Source organism: Acanthochromis polyacanthus, chromosome 21 (genome assembly GCF_021347895.1).
Source record: "Acanthochromis polyacanthus isolate Apoly-LR-REF ecotype Palm Island chromosome 21, KAUST_Apoly_ChrSc, whole genome shotgun sequence".
Classification (NCBI taxonomy): Eukaryota; Metazoa; Chordata; class Actinopteri; family Pomacentridae; genus Acanthochromis; species Acanthochromis polyacanthus.
The window spans coordinates 21,346,031-21,362,526 of NC_067133.1; the positions used below are offsets into that span (position 1 = coordinate 21,346,031).

General features: G+C 40.9%; 1 long non-coding RNA gene across 1 annotated transcript in view; it reads right to left on the bottom strand.

Moving 5' to 3' along the window:
* Positions 1 to 1,716: 1,716 nt before the first annotated feature.
* LOC110966696 (uncharacterized) overlaps positions 1,717 to 16,496 on the bottom strand; it is a 52,039-nt gene continuing 37,259 nt past the window's right edge. The window contains exons 3-4 of the long non-coding RNA XR_002596758.2: positions 4,501 to 4,565; positions 1,717 to 2,509 (exon numbers count right to left, since the gene is read on the bottom strand). This is a non-coding gene — a long non-coding RNA (uncharacterized LOC110966696). The remainder of the gene's footprint in view (positions 2,510 to 4,500; positions 4,566 to 16,496) is intronic.

The window sequence follows — 16,496 nt, forward strand, 5'->3', positions numbered from 1 at the left end:
AGAAAGATCCCAGGCCCAGGATCTTCTTGCTGCAAGGTGAGAATGCTAACCACTACCCCACTGTGCAGCCTACTTGATGTTTTAGTACAATGAAATGTGGACCACCCCAATAATTGCCCCCTTATTTTAGACTTGTTTAATATCTAGAGATGTAGATAAGAGGTCAAATGAAAAAGGAACCCATCACTACATCCAAGACACTGTTCCACATCCCTCCTCTTCTTCATGTCTTCCCCTTATTATCTTAAATACAAGATCAATGCTGCCTGAGTTCATTATGGATTGCCAAGCTGCAATATACTGCCAAGTCTAGCCCAACACCATGGGCCTAGCTTTGTCGTCTTGGCAACAGCATCCAAGAGGAGGGAGGGGGGTGGGGTGGCTGGCTGTGTGATGGTGGTGGTGGTGATGTGTTGCATGGAGGGGGTTGCATGATGTCATCCTGTGGCATGGAGAGGCCCAATCAAACCCTGAGAAAATTATGTCACCTTTTGTTGAGCCAGTCCATTCAGGGCTATAGAAGTGCAGTGAATTGAGAGCTGCAGAGAGGCCCCCCCAAGTTGTGTATATGTGTATGTGTGAGAGACAAAGGAGGGGAGAAAAAACAAGAGGGGTGCGTGGTTAGCAGACAAGCAGAGAAGTGCATTGTGGACATGCTAATGTTGTTGACCATAAGTAGGGCCATAAAGATGTCATGAAGCTCAACTTCCAAAACATCAGCACCGGGGCCTTCACTCCCCCCTCTTCTTTTTTTCAGATGGCAATGAGCTGGTCCTCCTCAAATCTGATTCTTAATATAATCCCTATGATGCTTTCAACAACTTCTCAGAAACATTGTCAAGCACCAGAAGAAAAGCCTGAACAAACTGCAATGGAACCTAGCCTGGTCGGCTTTGTTTTATTGTAGAGAGAAAGACAACAATAAGCAACCCCTAAAGGAATAATTACACCCTTAGCAACTCCACTATTCTGCAGTCCTGCACCCCATGTCCAATCCCAAGACAAGGCCCATAGCTCCCACTCATCCTGAGCCAAACCTTATTAAATCACAGAGGAAACTGACAGTAAGCGACAGTTGAATGGGAAGTCACTGCTGAATTGCTAAACTTACTCACACTAACTGAGAAGAATATAACTATTTGTCTTATACAGAATGTCTTTCTGCGGAATAGTAGTGGGGATTTTATCTACAAAAGGTTAAAAAAAAACTCCCTGCAGCTTGACCCATGCTGACCTGGACTGTGACATTATATACTTCTCTCATTATCATACACACATAGTTCAGAGAATCTGTACTCAGCAGACATGCTAATTTCTATGATGTCATGTGTTAATACTACAAAAGTGCTTGTAGTCATAATGAATTAGATTTTTCCACAATATTTTTTTAATCTCTTGAAAATTGTCATTATTCACATTGTATTAGTCAAGTGAAACCTTATGATTTCCTGAAATATTTCAATTTATCAGCATTTAAATGTCATGGTTTTCCATTTTCACTTCACTTTTATTCACTGTCTAAACCTGAAAGAAAAAGAAAAGAGTGATACAACTCTACCTAATCCCCTAATACCAGACTGGCACATAGTAACTAACTAGTAATGAAACCAGCATGACGAACAGTAACAGTTGACACAGATAACATCATGAAACCATCTTATCGGTTACTCATCTCACAGAGCTGCAGGTGCAATGATAAAACAAACAGACAGCAGCTTGGATGCACCTCTTTATTTCTGCTAACAAGGTTTCACAGACACAACACAAATGTTATAGCAATAAATCATGATGAGAGTTGACAACTTGACAGGATTATGAACCAGAATTAAGACACGCTGCCAATGTGTCAAAACAAAATGCGTTGTCGTTAAATGAGTTTTTGTTTTACATTCATCAAGACCTTGATAACAATGGCTTCTTTGAAAAGTTCCACTGCCTTGGCAGAGTAATTTTTCTGAGGCATTTTGATCACATGCGTAGCAGATATGTATCCTCATTAGATCAACCTGAAAAGTTAAGCAGTGATGTAACCTTCAAAGCAGTAAAAAAATAGTCCAAAAATGAAATCTAAAAAATTGCTGATGATGTATTTAGAATAACACAGTAAATATCACAACTACAATGTATGAGCAACAGTGTCAGTAAATACTGAAAAGCAAGAGCAGATGTATGCACAGGAAAATACTAATTCAGTTTCAATTTATAAAATAGTCAAACAATATGTAGATCGTCATAGTAGCTACAGTAAATGCACATTCATCAAGTTAACTCCTCTCCTGAGTACACTCCAGAAGAGGTTGACTGATATATTCCATGATGCCTGAGCCGTGGAATATGCTTTGCTGTCCTGCTGACTTTATGTCACAGCTCCTCCAAGTTCAAGCTGCTGGCTGGATCCTGAGAGCTAGATTGTCAGGGCTGGAGCTCATACTGTCAGCAGCCATGCCAGGAACAAACATCTGCTGTGGAGGATGCTGGTCCACCATCCAAACTGGGATTTGGTGTGATCCTGGAAACATAATACACAAACTAATGATTGACTGGGGCCAAAAAACACTTGCTTGAACACTGACACATTTCTCATACCCATAATAAAGAAAATTAAGGGTGTATAATCTTTTTCTGGGAACATTTTTTTTTGTTTTTAATGTTGAGTAAATGTTTAATGAGATATTTAAAGTAATCACAGATTTATAAAACCCCAAAGCTCATCAACACAAACTTGCGTGCTTGTGATTTATATAGCATGACGGATTTGGCTGCTTTTATACACTTTCCACACAAAAAAGGGCTTCAGGATACAAAATGGCATCAAGAAGTTGCAGATGAACTACCCAGATTCTCATCCACAGCTGAAATGATCAAAATATGAGTGCTGGCAAAGTCTAGATTGTTTTGCTTCCAGCTTTGTGGATACAAATTGCCAGACCGACTTACTGTGCATCTACAACATACTGTTTTTCAATTCAGTACCACAAATACGATGTCACCCTTTAATCACGGCAGAGAAACAGCGGTCTGTTTAAGAGGAAAGTTTTGTTTCACAAGATTGAACATACAAACTACAAATTTTATTCATAGTATAACATGATAACAACTGTGAAAGAAGATGAGAAAACTGACTGACTCAGTAGAACAACTGGATGAATAAGTTGTTGTTTTCTGAGATCGGTGTAAATCAGTCTACAAAATCAGCTTTTCAATGTCAGAAGGTGAGGTAATGCAGGTAGGTGGCATACTGACAACTGGGACTTTACCTGCACTTGCTCATACAGCCTCCCACAAAATGACATCACATTGTCCACCCCCACACAACATCCACTCAACCCTGCAGTTGTCATGGCAGTAAAGTGGCGGGACCGGCCTGTCCTGACTGTTCTTTCCCCGGGGAAGGAACATGTCAGAGGACAAGTAGTCATTCATCAATGTTTCTCATCTTCTTTCTGCCTGTCTGCACCTCTGAGTTGGTTTACCTGTGTGGAGTCACGTTCCACCAGCATACAGGATGTGGCCTCACTCGCACTGTTTCTTCATATCTCTCCTCCTGCGCTTCCCTCTCTCTCCTCAGGGCTTCACATGTCATCATCTCTTTTGAGTTTGTTTCCTGGAGCATAAGCTACAAACACTGTCTTGTTTTTTTGTTAACACTCTATGCTATAATCTATCCTCAATTTTGGTTGTATGTTTTCTGTATCTTTTCTTTTGGCCTCCATTCTGGAATTTCCCTTCCCACGTTTCTCGCCTATGCCTCACCTTGGAGCAGAGCCAGCAGAGCAGCATCAGCATACAAAACCAGGCCCCAACCTGCCTCTGATTTTCAGGCTGCCTGTGTATGTCTTTCTTTGCCTGGGGATGCAACTGAGGCCAGCCTCTATCACACTCCCTCATCACCACATCTACTGTACCTGTCTGCTGGCACCCTGCCATCCGCACACAGCTCCCCGTCATTTAGTAAAAGGACCAAGTAGAAGGAAAGAAAAGAAGATAAACGCAAGCCTAAAATCTATAGAAAATGACTACTCCTGCTGGGGTCAAGCATGTTTGACCTCCACTGGGAACACCCACGACTACCCTGAGAGGTGCACTTTTACAGTGGCGTTCATTCAGCCTGCTGGCGGCCCCGCACAATCCCGTCAACGGGTTTCTTTGAAGGTTACAACTCTGTGGTGGGCCATCAAAGCATATCTTCATTCAGTGCCAATGAAAGGATCTGAGGCTCCCAAGAGAAGCTGTGTTTGAAGTGATATCTCTGTGCCACTGCATTCTTTACTGTACTGTCATGACTTGGGTTACCAAATAAAAAAAAGCAACAATATGGGCAAAAATCCAGTGCCACCACCTTGATCATGTCTCATTTTTGTGAACTGCCACTGCTACCTCTGTTTGATCAGTGAACGTTAACATATTCTGGTTGTTTATAGCAACTGTCATTAGACTGTGCTGTGTGTGATCACATATTCCACAGAATCAAGATCAAACAAAAACCAAAGTCATCTCTACCTGTTGAATCTCTTGAGATCATGTTTCCATTAGTCAGCCTCTTCTTGCTGCTCACTGGAGAAAATCTGAAAAAGATAGAGGATGGGGAAATAAAATGATTTAGTGGGAGGCTCTTTAAAGAGTGAACATAAAAGAGAAAAAAGGAAAAACAGAAGAATCAAGTTTTATCTGCTCCAGCTCTGCCCAAACCTGCATTAAGAGACTGCCTGCATGGTGCAATAAGAAAGCAAATGTTCCAATGCTTTTAGAGATATGACAAGATTATTATGTAGTGTTTACAATCACAAAATCATTTGTAAATTCCAACTTTCCTCTAATTTGTTTTTTTTCTTCATTCACCTCGTTGTTGCTCTAAATCGACTTAACATAACTGAGAAACTTATTGCCTAACTTAATAAAACTTAAACACGATCCTTACATATGAAAAAGAAAATGACGAAGTGACAAAAATTTCATCACTCTCATAAAAATCTAGAGTTCTGTTCAGACACAGAATTGCTGTCTTTTCCTATTAGTTATAGTGATTCATTCAGATAATGAATAGATTTTACAATAATGTTCTTTATTTAAACATAATAAGACGGTGAGGGTAACATCTATTTGCTTGTGCCACGTTGGTGCTGTTCTCTCACAAACTGCATCCCTGATAGATTCTAACCCCATATTACATTTAAAAACGTTACATTTTAATAAATGATCATTGTGAGTATGAGGGATACCCACAGCTCTTATCACTGAATACATTTTTGCACCAATTTAATCACTGACCTTTATCGGGTAGCTGCCTAATATCTGGCTTTAAGGATATTAAGTTTGGATTTATTGGCACTCGTTTGTAAAACATTTTAATGGATATCTTGTTGGTAAAGCTCGGGGAGCAAACTCTCTGTCAAAAGTATGGATATATCCTATTAAAACAACAATCAAAATGAGAGTACTCAAGGCATCAGTGGAATCCATCTTACTCTATGAATTTGACTCCTGGTCACTATCAAAGACTCTCTCAATAAGAATTGACCGGACTTACACCAGGAAGCTACGGATGGTACAAAACGTCTGGAAATCGCATCTCACCAACAAGTTGCTATATGTTCCACATACACATTCGTCAACCATCATTACGGAACGTAGACTAGCCCCATCTGGACATGTGGTAAGACACAATGAAGCAGCTAGTCGAGTACTGTTATGGAAACCTGATGCTGTCAAAATCGTTGGAAGGCCTAGCACAACATTAGGGAAGGTTCTAGAAGAAGATATTGGTCTGGAAGGCAAAGAACTTTTGACTGCAATGCTGGACAGAACGAGCTGGATGAAGAACTTTATTCACGTCACCCATTCCGTCGGATGCAACTGACTGACTGACTGATGGACATTCAATTTGCCCATTCATTTACACAGTTGACATGAATACAACGCAAACATATATGCATAGAAATATGTAAATGTGTGATAATAACTGCTATTGTGCAATGGTTTTAACTACATTTGCTCTGGTTGCACTACAAGTGGAAAGTAATGGTTTTGATTGATGTAATAAAGGTATTACAGCTATCACAGATGACAGTAACAGACATACATTTGTCTGTCTTTCTCCGTTGGTTTTTCTTGTTTTCTTGTTGAAGAAATTCAGACTTGTGCTGTGTCATGTCTTTGCAAATAATTACATGGAGGTTATCTTTCAACTTTTAGTACACTGTAGACATTTCTGCTATTGTCCTCAGCCTAAGGACATTGATGAAAATTAAAGCTTTCATGTTTCTGGCTCCAGACATATCATTTTAATGGGCCTTATTGAGTTAACGCTCAACTGCCCTGACAACATTTCTGTCACATTACAGTCTTGCAACACAACATGTGTATTTTTTTTCAGAAAAATTGTGCAATTCAGACCTTCTGAAGTATCTTCACAGTACATTAAAAAAGTCAAACCTATATTGGCCACTTAGTTAATCAACTTTGTTTTATGTAAATCTCAGGTTTCAAAGGAACTTTGCAAAACCTGGGAGTTTAAGAGGATGGAGGTAGTCAAAGTGGCTTTTCCATTGTACCATTTAAAAATTATTTGGTGTGCTGGTTTTATTGTATGAGGTCAATGGGTTCAGAGAGATACTGGACCAAGACAGTTTCATGTTTGTAGATGCAGACATGTTAAGGACTGAAGCTGCACTCTCTGGACCAATGACAGCTCAAGCCCCTCTTCATCTGTTCACAGACAAAGGTGCTCTCTGCTTTTGAGTTTCACTGTCCCAGACCTGTTACCTTGGGAACAAATGCACTGTTTCCGAGAGACACAAAGCCTGAACTAAAAAACCTCCTTTCAGGATGAAGGCTCCAAGAGTTGAGGGGAAAACAGCAATAACAGGACGGTGGGGAGAGAAACTGAATACTGGCAAATTGGTTCCCAGAGTTTCTGGAGGACATGGTAAAATGATTCTTTCTTTCCTCTCCCTTTTAAAATACCTTTCTCTGGCACTAGGCACCATAGGTAGTTGTGCGCTGGTCCAATTTCTTTTATATCCTTTCTTATATTTCGTTTTTTTTTTCTAGCTATCATACTGCGCTAAGTGAGTTATCAGGTACAACAGTGGGCTGGAGTTGCATGTGGCTAGGCTAAGCCTTGAGATGATGTAATGTGTAGAGAGTTGGTGAGCCAAGAGAAGGGTTGGTCAGGTCTTGATTAACTCATGGGTAGGGGCTCTCTCTAATATTGGACACCCTTTGTGTGATGAGATTACTACCTTATGAAAAACTGCCCCTGCTGACATGCCTGATGGGATCAGACCTTCCTGCTTGCTGCATCGTCCCGCCCTCCACACAGGAGAAAAAACACACAGTCAAACACCAAGCCCACACTCTTGAACTTCTCAGAACAGAGAAGCATGATCATAGTGTGGTGTGTGCACGGACACAAGTAATGAGAGATGGCTGGTTGGAGTGTTGTAACTTTACTGCACATGTTGCTGTGTGTCATACAGGCAAAACAGACTGATCATCTCTATTACACAGGCATTACTGAGGTACTGCTCTGTGCGCATGTGTACATACAGGTATGATGCATTCAGGGACAGTATGACAGTCGGTAATAAATGTTTCCGTAAACGTTACACATAGCTCACTCAAAACATCAGTACATGCTAACATGTAAACAAGCATGCACACGGCAAGACCCATAAGCACACGCAAAGGTGCAAATATCATCATTTTTAGGCCTCCTCTCCTCCACTTAAGTTGGTCATGACCACAAATGATGACCCCCAGATGGAAAACAAACACTATTTATTAACCAGGCCAGATGACACACAAACACACGCTCATGCATGCTCACTTGCTTTTACTGTTGTCGTCTCCTCTAGCCACGTTCCAATGAAAGTCACATGATGGACCACATCCAGCACAAAAAAAAAAAAAAACCCAACCAAGAATCTCCACCGCAAAAAGCATCTACAAACAATGTTTAAAAAAAAAAGTCATGGAGGATTCAGAGGCAGAGCTTTAAGGGGATTTAATCCTACCAGTCCTCTTAAGTGGGCTAAGGCTATAGGATGATTTCAATTATTTGATATAATTTCTGATGGTCCATTAGTTCAAAATAAAGCTTTGACTATAAGAGACGTGCAAGCAGAAAGTTGCAAACAAAACCAGCATAAGTCTAAACCAGAGTTGTACTCTTTTCCAGATGTGACAGATTGTTAATTAGTAGTGGCCTTATTTCATGTTATCTTTACGAAATAAAACACATTTTAAAACCAAGGACAACGGAGTACATGCGGCAGCCCAGTTTGTTCATCCGCATTGCAAACTTCAACACCTTTTTACTTCTACTGTGTAGGAGCCTACAACAACAAATGCTCATATTTCTGCATTGCACTATGTGGAAACAAATAAATACTTAGGGGCGTATATACACAAGCATGCAAGCACACTTGCATATATCCACTCAGACACACACACACATGCCCAAACCAGTCAGGGACACTGGCACAACCTTACGCCAGTGGTCCTTTAAACCAGTCATGTGAAACGACCCGTTCCTTTCTGCAAATCAGATTACATCTCAGAGCTGAGCTGAGGTCTGCAAGTCTACACACATATTTAACGCTCGGGGCTCACGTCTACACAGCACACACGAGTGTGCATGCATGTACACACACATACACACATAACGCCCAACTTAATAAGACTTTGCCCCACAAACCCCTCTGTCTTCATGAATGTACGCACACACCAAGACGACACATAAACTTGCAGGATTCAGTACATTACATACCGCATGTATAAAGAACATATTCCACACTAAAATGCGTGTAGCTAAGGCTTCCGGGGAAATACAACACAACAAAACAATTTCTTTGTCAAGGAAAATCATAGAGGGCTTTCAGCAGCGTTCAACTGCTGTTTGGCAGCTCTGCTATGGAATGAGCACATGTGGAAACATGTTTATAGTGTGTTTGGTAGGTATGCAAATGACAGATGATTCACAAATGATTCAAATCCTATTCATATTACCATGCACTAATGTATTTAAAACTGGGAAATTACAGTACTTTCTTTTGCTGAAATTGTTGTTTAAATTGTGTGGGTCAGTGATTTTACTCTTGTCAAACTCAATTATTCCTCTGAGTGACTGAGTTAGCAGATAAATAAGTAGATTATGTTCATTTTTGTCGTTTACTTAGATTAGCAATTCTTTTTTGCTGACAAAGTTAGCTGACATGTTTTGACTGTTTTGACTATGTCTGCAGTCTTCCTCAGTGCATTCATAAATAACATCTTGATGATGAGTTTAGTTAGCTATGGCTATCTGGAATTGCTGGTTAGAATACTGCATGTTGCTCAGACTGAAGTTGAGGCCATCCATAAAAGTACTCTAAGGAAGACTGCAGACGTAGTAGAAACATGTCAACAAGGTAAAAAGAAACTCGCCCTTACTAACTCTATCGACAAAAAAGAATTGCTAATCTAAGACAAGTAGGTACATGGATAGTTATAAAAGCACAGAGTAGCAGAGTGATTAAACACAATGACTATGCAAATACTTGCAGGCTGTAGTGCTCCTTTCCAGGCTGCTGAATACTTTTACTATTTCTGTACATTTTAGCATCGATAATCAGATTTGTGGCTAACTATTTACAGTACAGTTTTTGCTCCAATTCATTCAACTCACACTGTAAAAGAAGCTGGTTGGCTGGCTCCTAGTGGATTGGTTGTCTTAATCAAACCCAGACAGCTGAGGGAAGTACAATCTGTCCCTACAGGATCTAAGTTAAGGCTCCACACTGGTAATTAGAAAACCTTTCAACTACATCAGCATGTCCCACTGGCCCAAGCAACGAGCAAATGTTTTTTAAAGAAACCTGAATTTCTCCACTATTGAGAATACAAAAACACCAACTGCTGTGTTAGTGTTCATTATAATAAACAAAATCCTTAACAGAGCTACTGCGTAGCTCATTGTCTGTTTGCCGGTGATCCTGTTGCCCTTGGTGCGATAAAGGTCAGAGGGTGGGAAGTTGTGGGTGGCAGGAAGCTGAGATGGTTGTGCCTAGATTGTGGTGTCAGGACTCTGTCAGTCAGTCCAACTCAAGTTCATCTCAAGTGGGTCATTCTCTCTTCATAATCATCATCACAAGTCACCTGAGAAGCACAGAGAACAGTGAAGCAGAGGTACTGTGCCCTGGGTTAGATTGCACTGAATGCCCAGATAAAGTGACAGGAAAGGGCAGATTGGGGCAAGGCAACATGGGAAGCTGATTGGGGCTACTGTTACTCCAGGAAGAGCTCATTCATCCCTCAGATCACCTGCCACACCTGTGAGGTCCAGGATCTGATTCAATCACACTGCCACGAGCCAGAAGTTGGGAACTGCTCACTAGGGCCTTAGACTGGACTCAACATAAACTGATGTAGCATACCGTGCACAAGAACGTATTGTTCTTTTAGTTTTACATGCTCTAGATAAAGAAAGACAAAAATGTGAATACCAAACAGAAGTGGCAAATATTTTCCAAAGAATATCTAGTATGGATATTTGCAAAACTCCAGCCAGCCAAAGCTTTGTTTCCATTCCTTTTAGTATAAAAGCTTTCAGAGACTTGAAACATGCTTGACATAGTAGTTTATTAGGCCATTTTGGTGTCTTCAATCGCACCTAGGTATTTGAAGAATAAGAACAGTTAGAAAGCAAGAAATGACTAAATGTTTTGTTTTTCTATGTTAATGCTATATATCAGTTTTGTAAATGTAGAACAAATGAAGGCAATGCTGGAACCTGCTATATAAAAACCTGTTCTTGTAAAAAGCAGGGCAACAAATGCAGTATAACATTGCAGAGGCGACTCAGTGGCTGAGTCATTAGCACACACATACCACATACCAATACAGAAAAGTCTTTTGAAAAATTGACAAGCAGGCCTCAAATATGTGCACACTGATGTTGAAACAATGCCGAACCAGTGTCAGTCAGTAGTATCTGCTATTTACAGACTCTTAAATCTAAGGATTTGCAGATGTTATCTAATTTATAGAATGGGAAATTAAGTGCATTATAGATGTTGTTCAGTCAAAATGGGCAATACGGACTCTGATAACGTTCGGTGGTATCCGTTATATTTCTCTGAATAGAGCCAAAACGGCCAATCAAGGTATAGATCAACAGATCAGAAAAGTTGTATTTTTGATTAATTACTGAAAAGGAAAGGGCTGTGATGAGATATATGGTTAGTCCTATGGTATATACTCCTCACAAAACACACACACACACACACACACACACACACACACACACACACACACACACACACACACACACACACACACACACACACACACACACACACACACACACACACACACACACACAGCAGTGTATTCCTATCCTTGTGGGGACTTACCATTGACTCCCATTCATATCTAACCCCTACCCTTACTCTAACCCTAACCTTAACCAAACCCCACACCTAACCAAAACAATGGCTAACCCTAAAGAAACGTTTTTGCACTTTTACTTTTTTCAGTAACAACAACATGGCCAAGAAAACACTGTTTAAACTTGTGGGGACCAAAATGAGGTCCCCACAAGTGACATAGTTTTCGGTTTTGCTACAGTTGTGGGGACATTTGGTCCCCACAATATAGCAAAAACATGGGCGGGCACACACACACACACACACACACACACACACAACAATAAAATGAACCACAACGTAGTGTCTTCATCTGGAGTGCATTTCCTCTTCTCTAGCTTTGCAAATGGCCGATTGTTCCCGTTTTTCACCACTGCATCTCTGTGTTGTAGTTCCCTTTCGGCACAGAAACAACTGTCTCACCACTGAAACTGTAACAAAACGTAACATAAAATTGACTTTACATTTCTATATGAGGTGATAAAAATCTACACTTACATATACTCCCCACATCTGGAAAAATCCAACCTGGTGCATTCTATTTGAAACAAGGAGCTGCAATTATCAGTCTAATAGGCTGACCTGCCTTTGTAATGGAAAGTTAAAGGGACAATAAAGTTACATCAAGCAGCCCTTTAATAAGATAAGAGACAGCCCAACCGTCTTTCTTTGATGAAGATACTCTGGAAACAACTGATTTGTGTGTCAATTTTTACAAGGTGCCAAGTAAGGAGAAAGTTTTACTCAGAAGTAGTAGTGGTGATGAATCATGTAGTATTAAACAAAAATGTCATCAAATGATCTTCTATCACTTTTTTAACCCAGCACAAGTAGTGACCAGGAGTGGTCACAAGGGCTGTGAAATGTTAGTTTTAGAGTGAGGGTAAACAGCCTCTCCCATGGTGGGCCTGTACCCTACACAGAGTAAGCACATGTTTCCCATTGTGGTTAAAAGGGAAGGGTATTAAAGTGTAATGCAGCCGGAGCCACAGCTATACACCCCATGGTGGGATCACAGTACTCTTAGGTCTTTGAGTACTGCTGATGCAGCCCAGTTGGAAGTGGCTAGTGAGAACGGAGAATGCATGGCCAGTTCTATTAGCTGGGCTAGACATGGCCCTCTAGAGCCCAAATCTGAGGCCTTTCTTTGGGGCTGAGGAGGCAGCCATGCTACCATGTTGACAGAAATGCCTGACTGTGGCTGATGGACACTCACACAAACACAGACTAGGTAAAAATTATGGAAAGGTGTTGAAATGGAGTGGATTTTGCTTTCAGAGGCCCAAAACTGCTCCAGTGAAAGAAAGATCACCTTCAAACCTCATATTAAGCACAGACACAGGAGGCACAAAAAAGATTGAGTTTAGACCGAAAAAGATGACTAATGGCCATTGGCTGAAGCTCCACAATACAAGGTTTTCAACCCAGCGCCTCAGGGTCAAATAGGCCACATTCAGGTATCACAGGAGACAGCTGAAGCAGAAAACTGTGAGTGTGCAGCCAATTAATGAACACTTGAATAAGGCAAACAGTGCAAGGGACAATGAGGAAGATATGCATAGTGAAGCATATCTGCACTTACCAAAAACTGCCAATTAACCAACACCCCATGAAGCTCAGCTGCAGCTGCTTCAGCTGAAGAGCTTACATGTGCAGCAAGTAAAAAGAGCTTCTCTGCAGGGCAAAAGAGGATTTAGAGGAATGGTTGAAGATTCATCTCATCAGTCACAGACTAACTAACCTTAAGTCTAGCTCATTTTAATAAATCAGAATCTATTTATAGAAACTCTGAATTCAGACGAGACTTTCAAATCTCAAGTTTTGACATGATAGTAAACACACAATATTTTTTAAAAGTCTTTAGACAGTTTTTAGTAGGTCTCTGTCATATGGAGAAGAATTAGTCTGGCTATGTAGATCTATCGCTACACTTGAAAACCAGTTCCATTTTCCTACATCTTGACTTGTATATTTATATGACAACTTGTAACTTAATGCAGACGTGCCCTAAATAACCTGAAACTAGAGTTGACTTCGCTACAAATCTAGTCTAGTAGACTCTGCCCTACCCAGTGAGATAAGATTCTCACTCAGATAAGTTTAAATTGTGTATTCCAGGAAATTATGAACCCTTATTCTTAACCTTTTGGCCTCCAAACCCACACACATAAACATAGATAATTGTATGCTACATCTGTCAGTCTTGAAGCATTGCTGTATCTGCTTCTGTGTATGTACGTTAGAGGAACTGAGGAGTAGGAATTGTGCGAAGGGTGTTTGTGCAGATTTGCAGGACTTTCTCACCCACAAAAACACTGTGTGGGTGAGAGAGTATGGCATGTTAATGAGCATGTGTGCGTGGTCATGTTTTGAAACTGGAAACAGATTTATGTAGTGTTCGGGATCAGCGCTGTAAAGGTCACACTGAACAAGTTAGCTCTGGTCAGTTAACTGTGTTCCTTCCCTGATCCAGGTGACTCTCGGCCAATAGTTTCACGACCCACAGAACAGATACATAAGCACCACTTTCTGACCACTTTCTCCTCCTTCATGACATCAGTAATTTCTGATTCCAGTGACGCCACACTGACATTCAGCCTCTTTGATTAATTGGTTCCTACAGGGCTTTTGGAGTGTTTCCGTTTGAAAAAAAATGACAAAAAACACTTTCTGCAGCCCTGAATTGCTAGATCCAAACACTCCCCTCAGCTGCAAGCATGACCAAAAAGCAAGATGTCCTGGCATGGAATAAAATAACAGTCACAGCAACAGAGTTTTCCTACTGACCTTGAACAGAGCATTATACAGGACGGAGTTACAGGGGATATCAGTCAAGCTCCCTTGATTACAAACATCCTTCAGCAACACATGTGCAATGGCATACACTTAAACAGATATCCATGCATTGACATACAGGCCAAACAGTACGCCACTGCATGCACATGTGTATACTTGTTGTCTATGCACACATTAACAAAGTACACAAAACTCCTCATGTAAATGTCAGAGGATTGCAACAGTGGAAAAAGGTAGGATGAGGAACACATCTAATCTGGCTAATCCAGCCAAGGATTAGGAACAGGCAAATGTCGCCAATAATAAACAAATGACTAACATTCCCGGTTTGTGTGGTTACAAGCCCCAGGGCTCCAGCTCGAACTCAGCAGGGTCTGGATCCAATCCCTGCTGTTTATCAGCGCAAGTAGAAGTGGCCACTTGTGAAACCTCCATGATAAACACTTGGGGGACAAACCCAGAATGGCTAACAGAGCAGTCTAACCAAATCACTCCTCCCAGTTTGATATACAGTTCAGGCCTTAAAGACCATAGCCTGATATTTTGACCATGTTGTTACCACTACATCATTCACTCAGACACTGCCTTCTTGTTAGCCATATTCTGTGGTGAAACAATTGGATTTTGCCTCAATCATCTCCAGTGACTGACACATACCCAGCCACCAAAATAATATTTTTCAGGTTCCACTGAGGTTGAATTTATTGACACAATGTTAAACACTGCAAAAATTCAGCAAGCAAACACACACAGGGAATGTTTTACTTAAAAAGTTAATTGTGTGCTATCAGATGTTAAAATGGTATTATGGTATGACACAGAACTCTAGTTTTAGTATGAGTGACTCTAATCAGTCGGATGACTGACAACAAATTATTAGACATCATCTTCAATAACATATATCCCACTCTCTAAAATATACAGTTGTTTTATGATTTTAAATTACTTATCTCATGTTGACTTTAACATGAAAACAGCAGAGCAGCGCACCTGTTTAGCACTGTTGGCAAAATATTGATCAGTTGTCTAGACATCACCATGGCGGTAATTGCAAAGGAATGTTGGATAGATAATATAATGGACCATAAATTCCTCTAAGTAGCAGGGTTGGCTAATTACCACCATGTGATGAAATTCCTGATCAAAGGTTAAGTAGTGAAAACAGGTTGCGATTTGGTCGATGCAGTTTTTGCAGTGAGAAGAAAGAGCTTATAGTGGAAATGCATACACAGCACGTTGCCACCCGTCTCCTCTCTTTTGTCCTGTGTGACATCAGATTAAACACTTGACTCGTTCTTGATTTGGGTGGATGTTCAGAGGCCTTAATCTCACTCCGTATATGGGTGTGTGTGTTTGTGGGTGTGCTGAGAAGCAAAGTCTTTCCTTTGCTCTAATCCACCTATTTTGTTCCAGGCCACTGTTCAAATTCAAGGTGGAAAAGTGCAGAGAAGGCAACACTTTGCTTTTTTGGTATTTTACCTGCTGAGTCCAGAGACTCACCAGTCCTGAAGGACTCTGCTCCTGTCCCCAAGCATGTCTCTGGCCCACACAAAAGCCATTTGGGGTGCGGCTGAGAGCTTAAGCAACAAAATAACTCTTTCAAGCTGCACTCTGCATGGTTCTGACTGCAGGGCGTTGAGGTCGCCAATACCAAGACGCTGACTGGACCTCCTCCTCCTCCACCCTTCTAATCCTGGCCTACATGACTGACTCCAACTGAAAGCCCCACACGCCAGAGGTGGGAGCCAAAAGCACCGTCAGATTCAAAAAAAGACCACCTGCTCATCAAACTAAATTGCACTCACAGAAAGCAATGAAGAATAGAGTGAATGAAAAGGAAGGGAGCAAGAGAAAAAAAATTGAAAGAAATGAAAGGCAAAACAAGTCACCATTCGTCCTCTGTGATCTTAGCAGACAAAAGAACAAATTGCATTTCTGTGTCATGGCACTGAGGGTCAAAATTGGCATAGGGTTCTACTCAACACTGTTTGTATGTGAACATGTTGATATAGGTTCCATCAGTTCCCACAAAAGAGCCAGAGAGGTGCACAGCTCCACCTTTCAGCCTTTCATCTTGGTTTCTTTTGTATTCCGTTACATTTGTGTCTGTTGTCGCTCTCCTCTATTGGGTAGAATTGACTGTTATTATTCCAAACAGCATTATCTTTATTAATGCCACAGGTCTCTGGACTGTGCACTCTCAGGGAGTCAGGTCTGGACAGAGCTGCAACCAATCTCCCTAGATAAAAGCTCAGTGGAGAGCTGTATGCAAGCCAGACAGTTTGAACAAACCTT